The sequence below is a fragment of the Schistocerca serialis genome, chromosome 2 (genome assembly GCF_023864345.2).
Source record: "Schistocerca serialis cubense isolate TAMUIC-IGC-003099 chromosome 2, iqSchSeri2.2, whole genome shotgun sequence".
NCBI lineage: Eukaryota > Metazoa > Arthropoda > Insecta > Orthoptera > Acrididae > Schistocerca > Schistocerca serialis.
In genome coordinates this window covers 697,422,520-697,446,584 of record NC_064639.1, presented here as the reverse complement: position 1 = coordinate 697,446,584, position 24,065 = coordinate 697,422,520, and the positions used below count along the sequence as shown (strand labels likewise).

The window sequence follows — 24,065 nt, the reverse complement described above, 5'->3', positions numbered from 1 at the left end:
ACTTTCCAACAAACAGTACTTGGATTCGTCCGGAAACACTACCTGGTGCCGTTCCTCTTCCCAGTGACGTCATTCCATGCACCATTGCCGCCTAGCATGTTTCTGCACATTTGTCAAAGGCAGGCGGAGAAGTGAACGACACGCACGAAACCTATGCCATATGTAACAGAACCTATTAAAAGCTTTACTTTACCGAAGTATGCGATTCCCTCCAGATTCAACCAGTTTAACGAGTATTTATGATTATAGAAAAGTTATTGTGTATGTTAACAATGATTGCATAACATGTCTCCATAAACAGTCGACCCATTAAATTATACTGAATAACTGACCCACACAAAAGTTAATATCACTTGATCACTGATACAGCAAATGTCATTATGTAAAAACACTAAGTTCATCTTAAATAATGAATATGAAGTACGAAAAATAATGGCCAGCTTACGTATTTTGGATCTCCTTAAATAAAAATCACCCATTGAAACCTATTTGTTCACTAGGACCGTTTTCACTCAGTATTCACGTAAACACTCCTATTTTAGACGAAAACCAATGTAATTCTTAATAATTCATGTTATTTACTTATTTATGCAAATTAGAGAAGTCAGTTGACAAACTTCTAAAAAACGGCCTTTTTGTAACAAAGTATTATTCTGACAAGTCAACAAATCTGTCTGTCATTTTAATAACCTGTTAAATTATGTCACTCGATATAAATTAAAAACTTTTCTGCACAAATTACGATAACAGATGTACATGTGACTTATAAACTATATCTCTTTTTAGTAGTTCTTTGACAAGGTTATAAATACAAGCAGCAAGAAGAGTCGGGAGTGGAGTCCGAATGTCACTTTGGTAAAGTGTATGTGTGTTATTGTTCGAGGTGGATAAACATTGCAAAAAACATGTAAAAGAAGTGCTACTTTGTGTTGTGTCATTGTCTTTGGTGGACAGTGGAATTAAGATGGCCACCAGAGTAATAAATATTTGAAGTTTAAATAGTTGTTGGTTTCGCTCATTATTTATCATCAAAAGCACATCAAAAACACGGGACCTCATCTTTTTCCGCTAGACAACCAGATTTAGAGCCAGCATTAGCATCGAGACACAGCAGCGATTACCACAATGCATTATAATGGCGCCAACCTAACATCAAGTGCTAACAAGCTCCGTAAAAGGGAGTCAAATAATGCGATTATAGCAATATCTACGACTTGGCGACTATTATACATAATAAACAGCGACCGACTCTCATCCCTGAAAGTATACGATGTGTGACACTGTTCCACCGTTGCACCAGGGCCGAGGGGAACGCAGATCTGTCCTGCAGTGCCATTCTGATGAGGGGGCAGGGGGGGGGGGGGGGCTCTGGGTGGTGCGACATGACCCATTTCGTCGTGTGTTATGGCCTTCCATAAACCAGTCGGAGCACACCCGTTTCACTGCCGAAACACTTCGTCCCGCACGAGAAGCAATTTACCAGATGGATGCATGACATTCTCTCATGCTAGTAGTGCTCACTGATTTGACGGTAGGGTTCGCGCATAGTTTGCGAGACATTCAGAACGTCTGCTGGAGTCACACTGATCCATTACCTTCGGTTTACAGCGACAACGAGAGCCGCAGCCACATTTTAGTGGTAGATGGTGTTGCGTCGCGGGTGGACGTGGCTCAGATGCTAACTATTTCTGTAGAACGTACTAACGTACATGTTCTGTGGGTATGAATGTCCTATCTCTAATCATTCAAGGTGTTCTGTTTTTTTCAGAATATGCGTGTATAACTGGGAATAGCACCTTTGAATTTCCAAAGCATCTGTTTATTCAAAGCGCGTTATAAGAGCCTGTACCGACAGATTCGTGTAAGAAGTCAAAACCAGGAGCGGTGTAAGACGTGTTCATTGTCTCCACTTATATTTATTTTGTAGCTGGAAATGGGAAAAGGGAAGTAAAGTACTTCTTGTTTATCACGGGCAAAAAAATTAGCGAAATACTTGATAATGCAGCATTGGTAGCCGAAACTGAACAGGAATTACGTTTTGTGTTGAAAGTCATTGAACATGTGTTAGCTGTAGTTTAAGATATGCACACAAATAAGAAGAAAGCGTCACAGGCGGACATGCTGGAGAACTAAATGTTACAGGCGGGAAAGCGAAATGTGAAGAAGTATACAGGGTGGTCAGAAACAGTCTGCAGAGGTTGTAAGGGTGTTGCAGGGAAGTTTGTGCTCATAAATAATTATTAAAAAACATTCGAGTTTCTGAGTTAATTAGCACACTGGCCAGATACAATTAGTAATAGTTGTTATCATAGCGTAGATGATAGCGCGAGAGGCGACTCAGCCTTTGGCTCCTGGTTAGATCCTTAATCCCTTTCCCATGTAGAATTTTCGTTCCGCTTTCTTGTTCGGTTTTAGAAAAGCGAATGAAGGACATGCTTGACGACACCGTCTCTGGCGCATGAATTTGCGCGAGCAACGGCCTTACTGGCTAACTCCAATGCCAATTTACTTGGAAACGGCGTGAAGTATCGAATTTTTTCCTTAACAGTCACTTCTCAGTACAACCTACTCTGAAACACCCTTACAACCTTCTCAGACTCTTTTTGACTACCTTGTATACGTTTTTAAATCTGGAAAGCAAAGTACATGAACATGATAGGTACACGCAACGCATAAAAGCAAGGACAATGCCAAATGCGTGTTTATAAGAAGCAAAGGCAACCAATCTCTAAGACTGTGAAAATAATGTCTAGTTTTGAATGTGCTGGAACAAGCTCGAAACCTACGAAGAAACTCATGATACGAACTACAATAGGCTCAAAGCATCACAAAGTACCTTCCAAGCAGGCAGATGTATTCGTACCCAGTTGCTTTTTAACATAAACAAATCACGTTAGAATCTCTCATTTCCGGTCTTAAAGAATTTTAGTTTATACGATAACGACTTTGCTACTGTGTTCCTTGTGCGCTACGTTATAGTGCTCATTTTATTGTTATATGTTGACATCAACACGAGACCATATATTGCTTTAATTACGTTTCCCTCTTCGTATTGGAAAAATCTGTTAGTGACTCGCAAATATTATGTAAGAAACAGCATTAAAAATAGCAAGTTTCTAGTTTATATCGTGCCATTCTTCTGTTACAAATGCTAGCCGCTTGGAGCGCTAGTGTCACTTCAGCTGTGAAAAGGCTGACTTTGGTTGCTCTATAGAGTTTCGTGATTGTTTGTCGTAGAGTCTGGTACAAATTTTTACACTTTCGCACTGAACAATCACATTTCATTTTTGACTTTAATATAGGTAATACTATTGCAAAACAAAATAAAATTAATTACAATCGCTCAGTTTAGATTAAGATTCTTGCGAGGTTTCCCTTGGATATCAAGCGAATGCCGGAACTGGAAATCCCTCAGAAATATTCGAACATTGGGATTCCTTCTGCCCCACTTCCAGGCTGCTGGTATATTTGGCTGATGAGAACGAAGCTGTACTACAATCCGTGCTGCTCTCACCATCAGGGAATGGTATATGTACGAAAGTAAATATATTAAAAATGTTGATAAACATGTCGAGAAGGTAATTTCCAAGAATGTTTTCCTATGTAAGCTGCGGGCTCCATACGATAGATATCGAACGTGCGATTCTAAATCGATCACGCAACTATGGTGGCGCGCGTTATGAAAATTATTTGTGAGATGCTAGGAAAACCCAAACGATTTATGACGGTAGTGAGTGGGATGTCTGGTATTGTAGACGCTTCTTTAGCCGATTGCCTCACGTGGAAGAATCTTATTCCATGCTTATACAATGTAGAAAACTGTTTGAATTTTTGTAGGAAATGTGACACTCTCCCCATATTTTTGCGCGACACTTGCAGAGTCTACCCAGGTTCCGGCAAAAAGGGAATTCTTCCCGTAGAAAACACATCAAATGGACTTCCTCACGACGACAACGTCGACGTCGAGTGAGGTCGAGTTTCTTTTGTAATTTCAACTATTTCAGTAACGCTCTTCTTTTGCTGTTGCTGCAGTGACCACTATAAACATGCTCATAATACGCGCCACCACCGTGGCGTGATGGGTTTAGAATCGCACGTTCGATATCTATCGTTTGGAGCTTCGATAGGCAAACATTCTTGGAAATTACCAGAAAATTTTGTACTACACTCTCGCACACAGTCAGATACAAATGCAAGAATAGGTGTGTCATATGTTTTCCCAGAAATAAATTAAAAGTAACTGCTATCCCTAAGCGTCCAACGAGGTATTATGGATGTTTTATTGATTGCGAATCATATGCAAGAATTGATTTCTTGCTCCTACATAGTCTTATTAGGAAACCTTTTTAACCCACTTTCAGCTGTGTGTTCAACAACAGTGACTCTCTAGGACACCAGTGAATAGTGCGTTACCCAGATGCAACCCCCCCCCCTCCTCCCCCACTCCCCCCCCCCCCCCCATTTGCCGATGACGTTGCTGCGAGTGTTGCTGACGCTGGACGGTTGCTCGGTTGCAGGTGGTGCAGTACCTGATCGTGGTGACGTGCTACGCGAGCGTGTACACGCTGGTGCTGATGTCGTTCGACCGCTACCTGGCCGTGGTGCACCCCGTGTCGTCCATGGGGCTGCGCACCCAGCGGCACGCGCTGTCCGCCATCGCCGTCACCTGGGTCGTCATCCTGGCGGCGTGCGCGCCCGTCTACACCAGCCACGGCGTCGTCGGCTACGACTTCGAGAAGATACACCACACCGCCTGCGTCTTCCTAGAGGCCACGCACAACAAGCCCGCCTTCCAGGTAAGTCCGCCTGCTCCGCGTACCGCACCAAAGTTCTTGACGCCAGATCAACTCCGCAAATGCATCGAAGGAGACTACAAAATGGAACAGCGTTTTGAATCTCCTGCTTCCAAAGCCTGAATCTGCTTTTCGGCATTAAGATATGTACCGAGCAAATATTATTCTGTTTCGTTAGCGGTGTCAACGAAGTCATGCTTCTGATCTTTACAGTAGACCTGACAGTCAAGTGTTATTTAACATGGTCGAAAGCTTTCGTCATAAAGTAGGAAATGGAAGGAGATACATCCAACAAATAGTCTAGGTTTTCTAATTATTAATCATGAGTGTCCACTACAAGCTTTCACTGCCATACTTGTCCTACATTTCAAGTGTGTTATCGGCTGCAAAGTTAATTCGAACCATCGTAATTTATTTAGTTCGGAGGAGGAGGGTAATAGAAGTTACTTATGGAGTTGTACCCAAGTGCCTAGTGCCTATTCTATGTCCCTTTTTCTATTTTAAATATAGTTTTGACATTATTCAATGTTGTAATGAAACAGACAATCGTATATTAATGGTTTATCCTGTATAATTCAACCGATAGAAATACGTAAATCCCTTACTGTACCTTCGACAAGTAAGTAGTTACAACCATCACAGTTAGAAGTTCGTTATACCACTTGTCCCTGTTGTCACTATACCTCATTTTTTATGGTTTGTGTCATTTGTATTATTCCCCACGAAATTTACGAAAATCTATTTCATGGAATATTCACACTACTTAATGCAGAAGACAAAAGAATTATCGGAGGGTTAGAGACACTTTAGTCTTCGTGGATTTGCAGAAGTCATATGATACGGACCCACAAAACAATCGGTGGTTAAGTGTGAAGAACACTGACGTGTCAACTGCTTTCAGCAAAGCAATTAAACAGTACAATATGGACTCTGTGAGCCCTTTGAAAGTGGGAAATCCAATGCCACCGACGGTGTTTAAAATGTATGTGGATTAAGCACTTGAAGCATGGAAGAGCAAACGTATTCCACTTGGTGGACGAAAACTTATACATGCTGAATTTCGCTGATTACCAGCTCATTGTAGCAGGAGACCAAGATGATGCTGAGCACAGGCTTCGAAGCAGATGGTATATCGTCCTGTTGTTGTAACATAGCTACGTACGGAGCAGAAAAATGGTTAGCACAAAAGCGTCTGACTAAGAGGTTGCTTGCACTAGAAATCTAACGTTAGAGGCGAAGTTATGGCATCTTGAAGCTGGACCGTGTACCAAATACCAACATAGTAGAGGGTATGAGTGTTAATAAATCAGTAACTGACGCCATAAAGATGAAACGTCTGAAGTGTTATGGTTATCTGGAAAGAATTGACGATAACCGATGACCAAAGGAAGCGTGGCAGTGGACCACAGTGGAAAGAAGAAAGCGTGGTCGACCTAGGAGGAGCTTAAGTCAAGATATCGGGGGCGCGATGGATGCCAGAGGACTACAAGAAGACGACTGGTAGTGAAGAGCCAGTCGTATAACGCCGGCAATGAGATCACGATATTTTAACCATAGTATATAATAATTATTATTTCTTATTACTCACACGAAATTGTCAGCTTTAGCTATTTGAGCCACTTTAATCAGAACACTGTTCCTGTAATAAGTGTCTTTTAATAATCTCTTAACCTACATTATTAAAAAATTATCTACTATATTTCTTACTAGGTTTTCCCTTACTTACTGATCCTGAACCTTAATTTCGTATTTCTTATCGATTACTGTTCAACGTACCACCACCGCCACTCTCGTAATGCCTAACAAATTCAAAAATTGCCTGACACCGGTCAACTCAAATAACTCACTGTATAAGAGAAAATCACATTGTCAGTGCTGTAGTGATTAACGACTGTCTGACTGGTTTCCAAAGAAAGTGGCCAGGAATATGTGATGGACTACACCACGCATGGCCGTCGTCTTTTACTGTCGTCTGCCACTGTATCTGTTTCAAGACGCAGACATATAATGCTTCATACGAGGGCTATCCACAAAGTACATTACGTCTTGGAATTAAAAGTAAATAAAGTATTGGAAATTTTTTTATTATAACAGATGAAAGCCACACTTAAATACTACTTTTCTACATAGTTGCCATTTAAATTAAGGCACTTATCGTAGCGATGGACGAGCTTGAAAATTCCTTCGTCGTAAAATTTGGCCGCCTGCGCCTTCAACCATGAAATGACTGTCTTTTGGGACAGAAAAGGTGTGATTTTTGTGGATTTCCTGGAAAGAGGCACTACAATAAACTCTCAAAGGTGTTGCCAAACTCTGCACAACCTCAGATGAGCAATACAAAACAAGCGCAGGGGAAAGTTGGGCTCAAAGATCTTGCTGATTCATGACAACGCCCGGGCCCACACAGCAAATGCCACTCGTGAAGTTCTCGAACCTTTTAAGTGGGAGTTGTTTCCTCATCCGCCGTACAGTCCCGACCTGGCACCGAGTGACTTCCACTCACTTATTCCCAGCAATGAAGAAGTGGTTGGCTCTGCAGCGTTTTGATGACGACGCACAGCTTCAAGAAGAGGTAACCACGTGGTAGAAGGCGCAGGCGGCCGAATTTTAGGACGAAGGAATTTCCAAGCTCGTCCATCGCTACGATAAGTGCTTTAATTTAAATGGCAACTATGTAGAAAAGTAGTATTTAAGTACGGCTTTCATCTGTATATAATAAAAAAAATTTCCAATACTTTATTTATTTTTAATTCCAAAACGTAATGTACTTTGTGAATAGCCCTCGTATGTCTCGAATACCTGTTTGCCGTTTTCTCGTTGATGATTACTGAGTCAGTGTCTGAAATTTAACAGGGGCTGACGTTGATGTTACTCCAGAAGTCATAACACTCGCACTCCTGTCCAAGTTTCATGTCTTTTTTTTCATATTGCAATAATGTTCATCATTAATTGTGGTTCCTTGTTTGAAAGAATCCGTATGACCGAAAACTTCAGTATCCCAGATCTTTGTTAACACTTCATTCCCAATAGTGCACTGCGATTTGATTCTCTCACTGACTCCATATCACTTCGCTTAATCAGTGAGATGAAACAGTGCATTTGTTGTTCATCACAGATTCAGAGTTTGGTCAAGGGCCTTGTTATGGCCCAACTGCTGATCGAACATGAGATGGATAGACATCCGCAGTGCACACATAAAGGTTGCTGCCCCTTTATGGCTGGCTCAACAGGTTCGATACTGATGTCCATTCTTGTTGCAACATCTCGCAATATAATTTACAGTTCAGTAGAATGAATTTATGAAAACAGTTCACATTCACTGCGGTGGTATGTATCTATATAAAGCACTTTTTACAGTATACAAACACCTCGGGACAGTTTATACCGTGCATGTATTAGTTCCCTCAGTAGGGTTTCCTCTGCAATTCTTGCGCAAGTTTCAGCTCCCTCAATGAATTGTTCATAAGTAATTTACTCGTACAATATGCCTTTGCGGCAACAAATACACTCATTTGCGTCATGTTTATTTACTCTGTTGTGCGTGACACAGTTCGCATTATGCGGAAAAGCGATTCGAATGAAGGATTAATTAACGTAAACACTGAGCGTAAAATTATTTCTACTCGTACCATCGAAAGTAAGTATTATGAGTTATACATCATTAACGAATTTTGGATTACAGTTATCCCACACGATTCATTTTTTTTCTACCAGTTCGTTATTAACGTATGCAGTTGATATCGGACGTGCAACAAACAAAACTGTACAGTTTTCTCTAATATGTAACGAACAGTGAAAATAATTCACATAGCAACACTTACAACTCAGTTACGGATTTTCTTTAATCCTAAAGACACGCAGTTTACAGTTACTATAGTCATCGACGGTGGTACACCATTGTTGATTTGATTTCTAGAACTTGGCCTAGAAATATAGTAACCATTTCCCTGAATCGAACTATTCCGGGTGTGATGTTGATTAGAACTCGCAGCTGTCCTATGGACGCAGTTGGTTGAAACTTAACTTAGAAACTAATGCTGTAGAGAACTATAAACAAAGTAGCAAAAGCTGAAATACTGTGGCAAATGACTGTGTTTCTATGCCATTTACAAATTAGTGTTTTTAAAACAAAAATGTAACAAGTATCAATAGCTACCATACAAACAGTTTGTAAGGAATTTCCAGGAATATGAACCATTATCATACCCTACTGACTGATGAGTTATCGTTCATTACTACTCCATACTATGAATAAAGATGACTGATGAGTAGAATATTTATACAGTATAATGTGTCCATTATTAAAGTTCCAGTTTCAAAACGCTGTAGAATGAGAACCACTGTTCAGACGTTAAATTTGGACAGCATTTTATTGCTTCAGGGTAAAAAGTAAAGAACAAAAATAAACTTAACGAAAATTTTTAAATAGATTTCAAATAGATGTCGCTGTAAGCGTCTTAACGTGAATGGGGTCGGCTACAGATGACAGACGAATCGCAGTACGACAGCAATGATTTGAGCTACACATTACTTCATCCGTACTGTTAGTTTGGTAGAGATATCCACCGCGGCAAGGTCGAATCACATCGGCTGGGAAAAATCGGTTTGTAATTGTTGTGAGGCTGAAAACCGTATAAGAAGCAAAACAACATCGGATTATTATTGTCCAGGGGCCAAAACCCGCATAAAGAACAAAACGACGTCGTTTACTGTCGTGCGACTGGCGCAAGACGTGTCCAATTTGGTGTCCAGCGTTTACATACAAGTTGAAATAGACAGAATATTCCGCAACAGATCGGAGTGTGTCGGAGTTCACGTCCAGAATGCGTTGCGCATTGCTTGTCTTCGATTCAGCTGCATTCCTAAATGGAGCCCTGAACACAACGTCGTTCAGATAACTCCACATCCAGAAGTCACTCGGCTTTAAGATAAGGTGGTACGGACGGCTACGCTTCAGGGAAAAGCGGCTGATAATTTTAGCACTTTTGAAATGCCTCTGCACGAGCCGCTTCACTGGCTATGAAATATGCGAAGGAACATCATCTAGTATAAAAATGATCCTACCCGCATATGCACGCTGTTTGAACGGTTGGAATGACGTTAGTGCGCTAAAGATTCTGGTAGCGTTTACTAATGACGGTAATAAAACCCACGTGACTCTTTCCGAAAAAATGCGGCCCTACAGTAAACGGTGCCATCAACCCGCACCACACAGATACCTTTGCAGAATGAAGTAGTACCGGTTGATGTGCGTGCGGATTTTCCGTTACCCATACTTTGCATTTCTGACATCGTCATGTGCTTGGATATGGAAATAGCCTTCGTCTGTCCACGTAATGTTTCATGGCCATTCAATTTCCACTTCCAAGCGAGCAACAAATTTCAGAGCGAACGTTTATTTTGCTTGCAGGTCAGCAAAAAGCAACTCCTGAACATAAGTTACTTTGTATGGCTAGCAATGCAGGATTCTTCATAGAATTTTACGCGTCGTGCTGGCAGGCATGTCCAACCTTCGAGCAATTCCCCATGCACTGTTCAAAAAAATGGCTCTGAGCACTATGGGACTTAGCTTCTGAAGTCATCAGTCCCCTAGAACTTAGAACTACTTAAACGTAACGAACCTAAGGACATCACACAAATCCATGCCCGAAGCAGGATTCGAACCTGCGACCGTAATGGTCGTGCGGTTCCAGACTGTAGCGCCTAGAACCGCTCGGCCTCCTTGGCCAGCCCCATGCACTGTATGATTGTACACCACCGCTCGACCCTACCTGCAATGCTGTGGTCACATCTTCGACAGACGTCGGATTAACTGCTTGTCTGCCTCTGCCATATTGCATTTCAAAAAAAACATGACTTTTGAATTAAAAAACATGACTTTTGAATTAAAAAACATGACTTCCGAATTTTGTAATCCAGTTTCTCCAGGTCCTTTACAGACATCGCACCAGTGCCTTTTCTTCCATATCCTTGAGCGTCTAGAACAACTGCAGGGCTACTGGCGCACAGTCACCGTTCTTATAAAAGAGCTTTGTCTGCATTGCGCTATCCATAATGTAAACAGTCATGTTCTGCGTATCGGACACAAACTGTGGACAGCCGTGTGCCGGGCGTCTGTTGGTATGCATATTCTGACGCTTACAGCGTAATCTATGGAATTTTCTTTTTCTTTTTTTCCCATAATGGTTCCCGCTGCGTCAGTAATATGCTGTTCAAGTTCGTCGTTATTCTGAGCAGCGTTTTGAAACTTAAACTCCAATTATGGGTACCCTGTACTTAGCTTGAACCATCGAAAGTAACGTACTAGAATGCGATTAGGAGCAGCCGATAATCAGTTTAGTTTAAGTGATCATTCATTCCAGACTATCATAGGAAGCTGTTATTGATACCACTTGTATCTACAGTTTATGTGAAGTGAAAACAAGAATTCTGGGGCAGAAGCAGCATTCTGTGCTGGATGTCCTGCTCTTTGCGAGCAGTTGCCTTGACTAGACTACCTCAGAATCTTTTCCAGTACGAAAATTCTCAGTTTTTTCGAAGTTTCGGTAACGAATAAGGCGTGCATTGTTTCACGCGTTTGGAAGTTACCTGCCTGGGGAGAAAATAAAGTTCGTTGGTCTTGTGTCAGTTGCCACTGCTATTAACACTTCAGTTGCAGTTGTGGTTCTGAATAAGAGAACGGAAATTATCTTTCCTTAATCGAATTTTTTTTCAATTATATAGTCTTCATTATTTCATATGAACAGTTAGCACGTTTTTCAGTGATTTGCTTCTGTTACGGCTCCGGTCCTCCATTCACGGAGTTTGGCAGGAAAAGACAGACTCCATCGTTGGCAGATCATTCAACATCAGTTCAGTGGTATCACATGAGGTTAGAAACACTCCACGCTAAGCACTATCTATTGCCAACTGTAAGAGGAATGAATGCGAGTCCACGATTGTATTTGCTGTACTAGAAAATATGAGTGTTTTATGTAAGTCTGCAGGCTTTCGTGGCCGTTGTCACTGAAGTTAAAATCTTCTGGTTTATTATGCCGCGTCATGTCTCCTCAAAAATGTTCGACGTTTCGACCTCTCTGCTGGGATCTTCCTAAGGATCTTTTGGTGTCCACTATTGCTACAACACTGTCAGAGACGAGTGTCGCGTCCACTTATAAAAGGGGAATTTTCTGTCGTTCGTGCTGGAGAAGGGATAGAATTGGTTAAAATACATGTGGCTACCATTAGTGGGCCATAGTCATAGGCTAATACAGAAGAAGGGGCGTTGGTAGCTCATCCCCTGTGGATACCATTGGTGGTCATCGTCATTGGATAGAAAGGCACTGTTCCACACTTATGCTTGAGAAGGGTTATTGGTTGAAATTCCTGCTACCGCTATCGCTATTGGTTGGTCGTCGTTTCGAATCTAGCCACTGATGACGACCAACCAATAGTGCTAGCAGGCATTTCAACCAATAACCCTTCTCCAGCATAAGTGTGGAACAGTTCCTTTCTATCCAATGACGATGACCACCAATGGTATCCACAGGAGATGAGCTACCAATGCCTCTTCTTCTGTATTAACCTATGACTATGGCCCACCAATGGTAGCCACATGTATTTTAACCAGTACTATCTCTTCTCCAGCACGAACGTCAGAAAATTCCCCCTTTATAAATGGACGCTACACTCGTCTCTCACAGTGTTCTAGCAGTAGTGGACACCAAAAGATCCTGAGTAAGATCCCAGCAGAGGGGTCGAAACGTCGAGCATTTTAGAAGAAAGATGACGCGGCCTAATAACCCAGAAGATTTTAACTTATAAGTGTTTTGCCTCATTCATATTTAACGAACACGTGCTTCGACGTAATGCAATTTAGTTTCTTTCTTGAAGACAAATAAGCATTTTAACTGTATCTTTCTCTCGTAACTGTGTAAAGCCTTGCGCCCAGCTGTAGCATATGACTGAAAGAGTTTCCTAAGCCATTCTCAGAAATGATATCAAAATGCATCATATTACTAGACTGTGGAAATCGTATAATCTCGTTACATGTATCTGATCATGTAGGTTTTTACTAATACAATGACTATAGAGTAATTCATTTTCACATTATACAACGACAAATTGCAATAACAAGTTCATTATAGGGTTCCACTGAATTAGACAAACCTACTATTTAGATGCCACGTGCCAGATTCGTACACAGAATGTATCATTCAGCACACGTCGTCATTAGCTATTTTTCTTACCAAATAAGAAACCCAGCTACTTCTTTTTGCGTATCAGTTCGTAATCCAAATCCTTCACTGCACTATACATATTTCGCTTTAAAACAAAGACAATGCTGCATCACAGCATTTGCTGAGCAAACTGAGAATGAAGCTCCCAACAGGAAAAGTCCTACTTGCTGTGCAGTGCAAGAAGGAAACATAAATAGTTAAAAATAGCCACTACAGAAAGCGACGAACACATATAAAAGTTTTTGACTTAACTTTTTTAGACTTTCGTTCAAAATTTCACTGTTTTTACCGAGAATCACGTGTTAGCCTACCAATGTTTTCGTCCGATTCACCACCGTGATATCCGATTTTCAATGCAGCACTTCAGCTGAAATTCAGTGTATCCTCCCCCTCACTCGAATACAAATAAATCTATACGGGGAGCTATCGTTTCATCCCTTTAGCCTTTATATAAATAACGTCGAGCACAACAAATTTAATACTTTTAGAGTTAACAGTTTTATTAAATCTAAATATTTTCACAATCCCTTGCACATCTTGCATTTACTTTGACGAAGCTGTCATTTGTGACGTAGTGACCAGGCATAAATCGTATCTGTATGCACAAACAGTAAGAACAGAAGTGTACCTGAGTCTCTCCACGTTCATCTTCTTCTCAGTGTGATGCAAGGAAGCACTTTTGCAAGTGATATTAAGACTCATGTGAGGTTCCTAATCAGTTAACAGGAAAGATAATAAACATTGCATGTCCACAAGGAATAATTTAGTTCGACGTGCGGGAAGACGTCGTAACAGTTGACCAAAGTCCTGCGTTCGTTGTTTTATTCTTCCCGAGCCGCAGTCGTTGCCATGTGGACGTGACTTAAGCTATCCCCACAACTGAAACTTCATGCTAAGGAATTTGATGTACCACACTTGGTAGTTACCAGTTTTGCCTTAAGCCGGGAACGTTAACCACTAATAATCGTCGCTGTACGATAGTGCAGACTTTGGAGACAGCTTTGTTGTTGCAAAAATCATACAGTGATGTTAATGGAGCTTAGAGAGGCCTTCCGCGTTTATTTTATGTTGTTTCCGACAGCCACAGTAATAAACGGCGCTCTGAACTTAAACACTGCAGTTTGCTGCTTCAGTTAATTACGCATAAATAGGAACTTTCGCTCATGTTTGTAATTGCAGCTGAAAAGCTCAGGGGTGTCTGCTAAGATATTTGGGTGTTGAACGCTCGCAAAGAGAAGATGTCTGAGAGCAGACTAAGGCGTCGAGCAGAACCGTTCACAAACACAATCTGCGTTTACTTAACAAATGGCAGAGACAGAAGGAGACACGAGAATAACGTAGTTTCCCTCCCTCAAGTCTCCGACAGATTGGTCCTTATTTGCTAGAGAGCCTGCTCTGTATTGTGAGTTTCAGTTCCAAATATTCTATACGAAGCGCGTTCAAGACATATCGTGATAGTAGCCAAGCTTTTTGTTGTTGTTTCTGGGACTATTACCTTGCAGGGCTTCACAGCATACAAAGCACCGACACCCCTCATTCCTGTTCCTAACCTTCGAGAAAGCCTATGAGAGTGTGAGATATATTGGTCTCCTGTTGAAACTTCTCTAGTAATCACTACAAAACAATTGCAACCACCTCATTGCAGTGTGTCTACGTTTTCAAGCCTCCAACGAAACGATTAACAGCATGCATTCCGTATTTTCCACCTAGTTGTTGATATGCTCTAAGAATCCGTCCTATCACCCATACTTAATCTCTTACAGACCCAAAACATCCTCATAACTTCTCTTGCACTAGCGAAAAGATTATGGTTGCAATAATCGTCTAGCACCAAATAAGGCCATATGCAGTGAACTAACGTACTCAGTGACTAAATGCGTCTTAAAGGAAATAGATTTGCAATAGGTCTTCCATTTTTTCCATTTCAAATGGTTCAAATGGCTCTGAGCACTATGGGACTCAACTGCTGTGGTCATAAGTCCCCTAGAACGTACAACTACTTAAACCTAACTAACCTAAGGACAGCACACAACACCCAGCCATCACGAGGCAGAGAAAATCCCTGACCCCGCCGGGAATCGAACCCGGGAACCCGGGCGTGGGAATCGAGAACGCTACCGCACGACCACGAGATGCGGGCTTTCCCATTTCATACATGAGCTTTTCAAACAGTAGAATTTTAACCACTCTCTTTATAATCGAACATTTTCGCGTTAAGGTCACTTCTGTTTTTCTCCACGATGCAATATAAGAGCTTTTTTCCACTACTAACTACAGACTGATAATTTAAACAATTATGTCTCTGCGCATCAACGTTTACCTCAAGAACCGTTTCTTGTGATTTCGGTATCATTATGATGGCGTAAGCATGAACCGTGTTTCGGGAAATAGTCGTAAAATTAAATCGCAATTCAGCCCTTGTAACCGTCTATATGCGCAGCATTTGCGGGACAGCTCTTCCATAGGAGATGTATTAGGTCAATAGCTCAAAAATGGCTCTGAGCACTATGGGACTCAACTGCTGAGGTCATTAGTCCCCTAGAACTTAGAACTAGTTAAACCTAACTAACCTAAGGACATCACAAACATCCATGTCCGAGGCAGGATTCGAACCTGCGACCGTAGCGGTCTTGCGGTTCCAGACTGCAGCGCCTTTAACCGCACGGCCACTTCGGCCCGCGAGGTCAATAGTGCTTGATGGTTTACATCCGTAAAAAGGATAAGAATCTACGTCACTACATCAATTGCTCTTGTTTGGTACTATAAAAAAGAGTTAAACACTACGAACTCGGTACTGGATTTCACTACCACTTGGCTAAATTGTCAAGTATTGATTATGTTGTCAATAGTGATTGGATCTGTAACATGAGTTAGCGGGATTTTATCGTCTTCATGTCAGAAGAGTACTTTTACTCAAAGTTAATTATTTAATATACTCCATCCTGTGTCTTCCCCTATGGCTTCTGCCATTTACGACTCTCTCTAGCACCACGAAAGTCATTTCGTGGAGTCATGTGTAAACTCATGTCCCGTGTTTTATTCAGTGTTTTACATTCCTTTCTTCGCCTATTCTGCATTTCTGCATTTCTTATCATTCAGTCAACATAATTCTGTAAAAGCACATCTCAGACACTGTGATCGTCGTCTTTTCATCTTATAAAACGCAAATTCCAACAAATGTCATAAGTAAATCATGCCAGAACATCGACTAATGCTGTATTGGTACTGCTGTATTGGTATCTTCACATTGTTCCTTACTGCACATTATGTTTTGTCGTTAGATATTAAGTGTTGTTATCCTTTTGACATTCCTTTCAAAGCTGATAAGAATTTCGGAACAAAAAATCCATTTCCTTTTGAAGACGAGTATTCTTATTCATCATTCCAGTAACTTGAATGGTGGTGGTCTTCTGTCGAAAGACTGGGCTGATGCAGCTCTCCATGGTGCTCTATCTTGTGTAAGCCCTTAGATGTCTGGGTAACTACTGCAGCCTACGTAGTTCTGAATCTGCTTACTGTATTCATCTCTTGGTATCCCTCTACGATTTTCACCCCCAGACTATCCTCCCAACACTAAACTTTCGATCCGTTGATGCTCAGAATGTATCCAATCAACCGATCCTTTCCTTAGGTCAAATTGTGCCTCAAAATTCTTGTCTCCTCAGTTCTATTCAGAAATTACTAATTAGTTACCTGATCGACCCATCTAATCTTGGAATTCTTCTGTAGTACCACGTTTTAAAACTTCTGGTCTCTTGAATAAAATTGTCACTCTGCAGCGGAGTGTGCGCTGATATGAAATATCTTCGCAGATTAAAACTGTGTGCCGGACCGAGACTCGAAATCGGGTACTTTATCTTTCGCGGGAAAGTGCTCTAGCGACTCAGCTACCCAATGACGACTCACGACCGGTCTTCACGCCTTCAGTTCTGCCAGTACCTCGTCTCTCACCTTACAGACTTCACAGAAGCTCTCCTGCGAACCTTGCAGACTGTGGCTGTTGCTAAGCCATGTCTCCACAATATCCTTTCTTCCATGCGTGCTAATTCTGCAAGGTTCTTAGATGGAAAGCCTACTTGGAAGTACTACGTCGAACACCTTGTCACAAAGAGAATGGTACTGTCTTCACTGTAAGAATTATCTCTACTGTCTGTGACACTGCAACAGTAATACTTGTTTACTTTCCTTACTTCCATACTGATATCTCGTAAAGTGTATTTTGTGTCAACTCCAAGAATCACCAAGAATATTCTCAGTCGGAATGCGGGAGGTCAGACTGATCTGAGCTGTGAGTTCACCAACTTCGTGTAGGACATTGTTAAGGTATTTCGAAATTCTGATGCCACCACCCCTGTACATACATTCCATCATCGGCTTTCTTGTTGACAAAACCGACTAGTTCGGAAAGAAACTGCAGCATTTATTTAGAGAATGACACGTGAAAAAATCATTTGCACTTGGATAACACTTACTTCAGCATTGTATAGAAAGAATGCAATATTCAGCAGGTTCCATACCCACAAGTTTCCAGCACAACTGAAAAAAAGAGTGATAAGCACCAAGTATCAAATAAAAGTAGAAAGGCTTTCTTGAGGCACGCTCCTATGCTGTACAGGAGCTCTTCGCAGTACTTGAGAAATTTTCGCTGCACTGATTTATTTGTACACTCAGATTTTTCCGTGTCATATTAAATTTAAATTCTTTGTTTATATATTTTCATTTGTAATTAGTGTGCTGCAAACTGCGTACTGACTCTTTCCAAGGCCAGCTAGCTTTGGCTAGCATTCTCCCACGGAAATTCGTAGATAAATAAATAAAATACAACATGCTCTGTGTGCGTGTAATGACTGTGTGTGAGATTTATTCAGAGTATTAATAATATAATTTACAGATTCTGATTATACAACTTAAGATTAATAAATACTAATGTTTGTAGGGCTGTTATTTCTTTTGTTTTCTACTGCAATTTCGGCGATTGCGGAATTTTCGAGTACCTACAAAAGGTAAAACAACGTATTGAAGAAAATGTAATATGGGATTAGCAGCACATACAACCTCTTTTGGCGTTTGTTGACATTAATATACTTACTAGCTTTTGTCATGCACATTGACGTTGCGCAGAGATTACAACGTAATTGTGTACACGTCAAAGAGCAGCCAGTTAGCGATAAAAGTCGATTATCGATCATGACATTCTAATTTGCATACTGTAATTTTGAGTGTGCAACGTAAGTATATGACAACAGGTTTACGCATCAAAAGTGTGCTCTTATCATACATTAGAGTAAATGTCTAAAACAACACAGAAAATTGTTATTCCTGTGGCCAGTTTGTCCATTGAGTATAAATTATGGTTGTTCTGTGAAGGCGTTGCAAATCTCAATTTCTTTAGGAGCGTCCATTATTCTGTCTTTCTCTACCACCGTACGTAGTACTTTCAAAGATTCCTCGATGCTGCCGGCGCTCTGATTGTAGTATGATAGATATGTGTTGAATAGCATTTTAAAATTCTCCCTGATGTTGGTGTGCTCTCTGGTGGATGAACATCTGCCTGTTTGCTCCACGAAGACACTTTCATCTTCATCACATCTGATTTTATAAATTCTTGATAATGTAAATGGTATTGTTTTGTGGGTAGTGTATCTGACTACTGTCCCTATTTTGTTGTTCGTGCGAAACGCGATTCGTACATCATTCTTCTGAAAATTATGGAATAATGGGATGTTCTGTCCATAAGTGGGTAAGGCAATGTATTCGGTTTCTTCTCGTTTTGCTCTAGTGTAAAGGTTATTTCTTTGGGTTTATTGTCATTTTTGTTCTGTTATTTTTGTAATACATATTGTAGTGGTCCAAGGCCCAAATCTTAATGGCGCAACCTAAGTTCCAACAATTTCTAAACTGAATTGGAAAACAAAAGGAATCGAAATTCTGGGAAAAAGATTAAATAACATGAATTAAAAAAAACAATACAAATATTTCCCTCTTTTCTTAGAATACTACAATAATTCCAGAATTTCCATTTCCAACCTCTGTGACACCACCTAGGTTCCTGCAATTTATTTTAAAAAACTGTAAAAATATTTATCTCTGTTCTTGGAATACGATGACTCTTTCAGATTTTGCAATTTTCCACTTACCACTACATTAAAAATAAATTTTACCATCGCAAATTCGCTAGACATGAATTTAAAAGAACAAAAAAACTATGCTGAAATCTAACCTGAAGCGTTAGCCAACGATACTTTTGTTATCAGCGGTCAGGCATATGCAGTTTATAGTCCAGATATTTACGTTGACCCACGGCTTTTAAATTGAACGTTCCACACGTGTCAAAAAAAGTTTAGCATCACTTCGGTTCCGAGAGTTCCGGAACCTGTACAGAAAATTGGAATAGAGATCAACATAAACATCAGTCTCGCCCTTTTTATTGCTCATGAAAACCACACATTGCATGTTGTACCATCATACAGCGAGACCTTTAGGTGTGGTGGTCCAGATTGCTATACACACCGTTACCTCTAATACTTAGTAGCACGTCGTCTTGCATTGATGCATGCCTACATTCCTCGTGATATACCACCCACAAGTTAATCAAGGCACTGTTGGTCCAGACTGTTCCACTCCTCAACGGCGATTCTGCGTAGATCCCTCAGAATGGTTGGTGGGTCACGTCGTCCATAAACAGCCCTTTTCAATCTACTCCAGGCGTATTCGATAGGGTTCATGTCTGGAGAACATGCTGGCCACTCGAGCCGCACGATGTCGTTATCCTGAAGGAAGTCATTCACAAGATGTGCACGATGGGGGCGCGAATAGTCGTCCATGAAGACGAATGCCCCGCCACCCGCCAATATGCTGCCGATACGGTTGCACTACCGGTCGGAGGATGGCATTCACGTATCGTACAGCCATTACGGCGCCTTCCATGTCCATTAGCGGCGTACGTCGGCCCCACATAATGCCACCCCAAAACAGCAGGGAACCTCCACCTTGCTGCACTCGCTGGACAGTGTGTTAAGGCGTTCAGCTTGATAGGGTTGCCTCCAAACACGTCTCCGACGATTGTCTGGCTGAAGGCATATGCGACACTCATTGGCCATTCCGCACGTTGTTGGGCCCATCTGTACCGCGCTGCATGGTGTCGTGGTTGCAAAGATGAACCTCGCCGTGGACGTCGTGATTGAAGTAGGGCTTCATGCAGCATATTGCACATAGTTGAGTCGTAATGCGACGTCCTGTGGCTGAACGAAAAGCATTATTCAACATGGTGGCGTTGCTGTCAGGGTTTCTCCGAGCTATAATCCGTAGGTAGCGGTCATCCACCTGAGCGAGGCATGTCATCGACACTTCATGTCGCTTTGTATCTCCTCCACGCCCAAACAACATCGCTTTGGTTCACTTCGAGACGCCTGGACACTTCCCTTGATGAGAGCCCTTCCTGGCACAAAGTAACAATGCTGACGCGATCGAACCGCGGTATTGTCTGTGTAGGCATGGTTGAACTACAGACAACACGAGCCGTGTACCTCCTTCCTGGTGAAATGACTTGAACTGATCGGCTGTCGGACCCTCTCCGTCTAACAGGCGCTGCTCATGCATGGTTGTTTACATCTTTGGGCGAGTTACCGACATCTCTTAACAATCAAAGGGACTTTGTCTGTGCCCGCATCTCGTGGTCGTGCGGTAGCGTTCTCGCTTCCCACGCCCGGGTTCCCGGGTTCGATTCCCGGCGGGGTCAGGGATTTTCTCTGCCTCGTGATGGCTGGGTGTTGTGTGCTGTCCTTAGGTTAGTTAGGTTTAAGTAGTTCTAAGTTCTAGGGGACTTATGACCACAGCAGTTGAGTCCCATAGTGCTCAGAGCCATTTGACTTTGTGATACAGTATTCTTCAAGAGTTCTGGGAACCGGGGTGAGGCACAATTTTTTTTTGAGGTGCATATTTAAATCTCAACCTTCCAAAAGAAAATTAAAATCACAATGTTTAAAACACTATGCATAAAGAATTAAACAACATCAGTGTCCTATCTGTAGTAGCTACCTCTTATTGAAATTACTCTGAACTTTGCTTTGTGAGCTGGAAACACTGGAATTAATTACTTTCGTTTTGAACACCAAGATGAAATCGAGTCCAAGGACACGCTCCTTATACATGCAAAATAATTTCTTATTTAAATGCCGAATGTCCTGAAACAGAAGTACTTCGGGGACAATTCAAATGACAGATTATACCCAACGACAACACAGCTTTCACCGTGAATACCTTCTACAAAAATATCATAGCACACTAAGTGCAGGCTATTACAAGAACAAAGCCAGAAAGGTCATGAAACAATCACATTAAAAAATAATGAAAGCGCTAGTCTAACAAAGCGGCATCCATGTAGGAAGAATCGACCGCTCCAGCTCCCCTACAAACACACATAAAACGCCAGTAATTGTTAACACGGAGAACGTCGCATGAAAATGCGGAGCCACGTTGCGTCTACCTGTAACGGAGCGAGCCACAACCGTCACATGACGCAGAACGCTGACCCCGTTACGTGTAGCTGTAGTGCTGTTTCTAGCCGGAAAAACGTGCGCTTTTTACTCACTAGTCACTTCTCGAACAAAGGGACTCATGTAAAAAAGTTCCCAGCCGCGGCAATCGAGTGTTTCCTCCGCACCAAACAACTGTCCAGCATTAGTTCCTTTCAGCGCGAAGAATTATGATTGTGTTGCATTCACACTTTTCTGAAAATAGACGACTCGTACCGAGAGAGAGAGAGAGAGAGAGAACTGTACCATGCGACTGTCCAAAAGTCACTAACTTTCGTGTTCACTCCACACACACACCCGCTCCAGTCACATGATGCATTCCACGTCTCTGTCTTAGCGATACTCTTGCACGATGGTGCCAACATTTGACACAATATTTTCTCTACTACATCAGCACTACAGTAACGATTATTATTGTACGTTGTTGTATACGTGGGGCAAACAGGCAGACGTTTCTCCACCAGATTCATAGAGCACACCAACATAAGCGAGAGCCGTACAACCTCAATTAGCGCACATCACCGATACTACAGTCATAATACCAGCAGCATCGAGGAACCTTTGCAGGTCCTACGTGGCGTGGAGAAATATAGATTAATTGAAGCTGTAGAAGGAACTGAAATTTACAGCACTTTCAAAGAACAAACACAATATATGCTCAACGAACAAACGTACCTGACAAATAAAAATTTTCTCCATTGTTTTAAACGGTCACCGTACTGTAGAGTAAATGCACAGTTTTAGATATGTCAGTCTGTCATACTATACATAATCCACTCATGAATGAGATATCCACTCTGCAGCGGAGTATGCACTGAAATGAAACTTCCTGGCAAACTAAAACTGTGTGCCGGACCGAGATTCGAACTCGGGACCTTTGCCTTTCGCGGGCAAGTGCTCTACCAGCTGAGCTACCCTAGCACGACTCACGCCCCGTCCTCACAGCTTTACTTCTGCCAGTACCTCGTCTCCTACCTTCCGAACTTTACAGAAGCTCCCCTGCGAACCAGCTTGTGTAAAGTTTGGAAGGTAGGATACGAGGTACTGACAGAAGTAAAGCTGTGAGGACGGGCCGTGAGTCATGCTTGGGTAGCTTACTTAATGCCGGCACGGTAGCTCAGCGTGTTCGGTCAGAGGGTTTAGCTACCCTCTGTAACAAAAAAAAACTGAGTGAACGAATCAACGATCAACCTGAACAGGCGTCATCGGACGTCCGCCACGAACAAATTCAACGAACAATCCAGAACAAAATGATATGATCAACCAAAAAAAAATAGTTAGTAGAGCACTTGCCCGTTAAAGGCAAAGGTCCCGAGTTCGAGTCTCTGTCCGGCACACAGTATTAATCTGCCAGGAAGTTTCATAATCCACTCATACCTATTGTACATAAAATGAAATATTATGATCGAAATTGAATTTATCGCTGACTGGTTGTTCTTTGAAGTGTATGCATATTACGTTGTAATTTTCTCTAATATTAAACTACATATCAAAAATCCTGTAAGAATATAAATGTTAAGCAAACCGGAAAATTGGTTATACGTGCTTTTAATCGCTTGTTCCTTGTTCTCAGTACGTTGCATTGTGTTTTTCAGATGCTTTAAAATGGTACAAGTACTCGATTTCAACATTACAATAAAAGCAATAACAGGTAAAAGCAATATGGCATTATTTGAAAATATACAGATGCTCTGGGTTTATACTCGTATTACAAGGAAGTAATACACGTGTTACGCAGACAGCAGAGCTGCAGTATAGCCACTGTGGTGTGTGCGGTATCTGTGGATTGGGATCTTCCAATACCATGGAGAGCGGGATGCCAAGAATGCCCAGTCAGTAACAACATTGTTTATTAATCGTGGCTTCCATACAGGAGGTGACTACTGCACACAGGAGCCGGCAGTGACTCGGCGGCGGCCGAGTGTGTATGTTGAGAAAGCGGGGTGCCGTCAGAGCAAAGCAGCGGCTGGTGGAGTGTGTGACGCTCCTGACGCAAGACTGGACTCAGTTCGGCATCCAGTTAGTTCACGGCTGGACTAACACGTACTGGAAGCAGTACAAGTGGCTGGAATAGGTGCGTCGATGCCTCACATTGAACCCAGGACCACCGGAGACCGTCTGGAGCGTCATGCTGTGGCGAACAATGGACAGACTTGTGTCAGTGGCACCATTTCGTAGTCCAGAACCGTCGGGGCTAGGAGGCGACTCGCAGACCAGCGGCATCAGCTATTTGATGATTTTCCTCGATCTTTCTCTAGCTGCTTAGCCAAACATTTGACTGTTGGCTGGCCTGGAGACTGTCACCTGGCCGGTGAAAGTCGCAATACAATTCTAAATGCGGCTAATGCTTGGGTGAAAAGCTTTTATATTTCCTCCTGCTGGGTTTCGTGTGACAGAGTACACTTGCTGTAAAGTAGCAGGCTGCAGGACTGCAACGTTGCGCTACAGCACGTAACGATCCAGCTCACCACACGCGGTAGAAAGGCATGCTGCAGTACGCTACGCCGGTATTAATTTAG

General features: G+C 42.0%; 1 protein-coding gene across 1 annotated transcript in view; it reads left to right on the top strand.

The window, feature by feature from the left end:
• The window catches only part of LOC126457844 (allatostatin-A receptor-like), a 1,203,850-nt gene that overhangs the window by 723,517 nt on the left and 456,268 nt on the right, over positions 1–24,065 (top strand). The window contains exon 3 of the mRNA XM_050094484.1: positions 4,518–4,796. The gene's annotated coding sequence lies outside the window, so the exon portion shown is untranslated. The remainder of the gene's footprint in view (positions 1–4,517; positions 4,797–24,065) is intronic.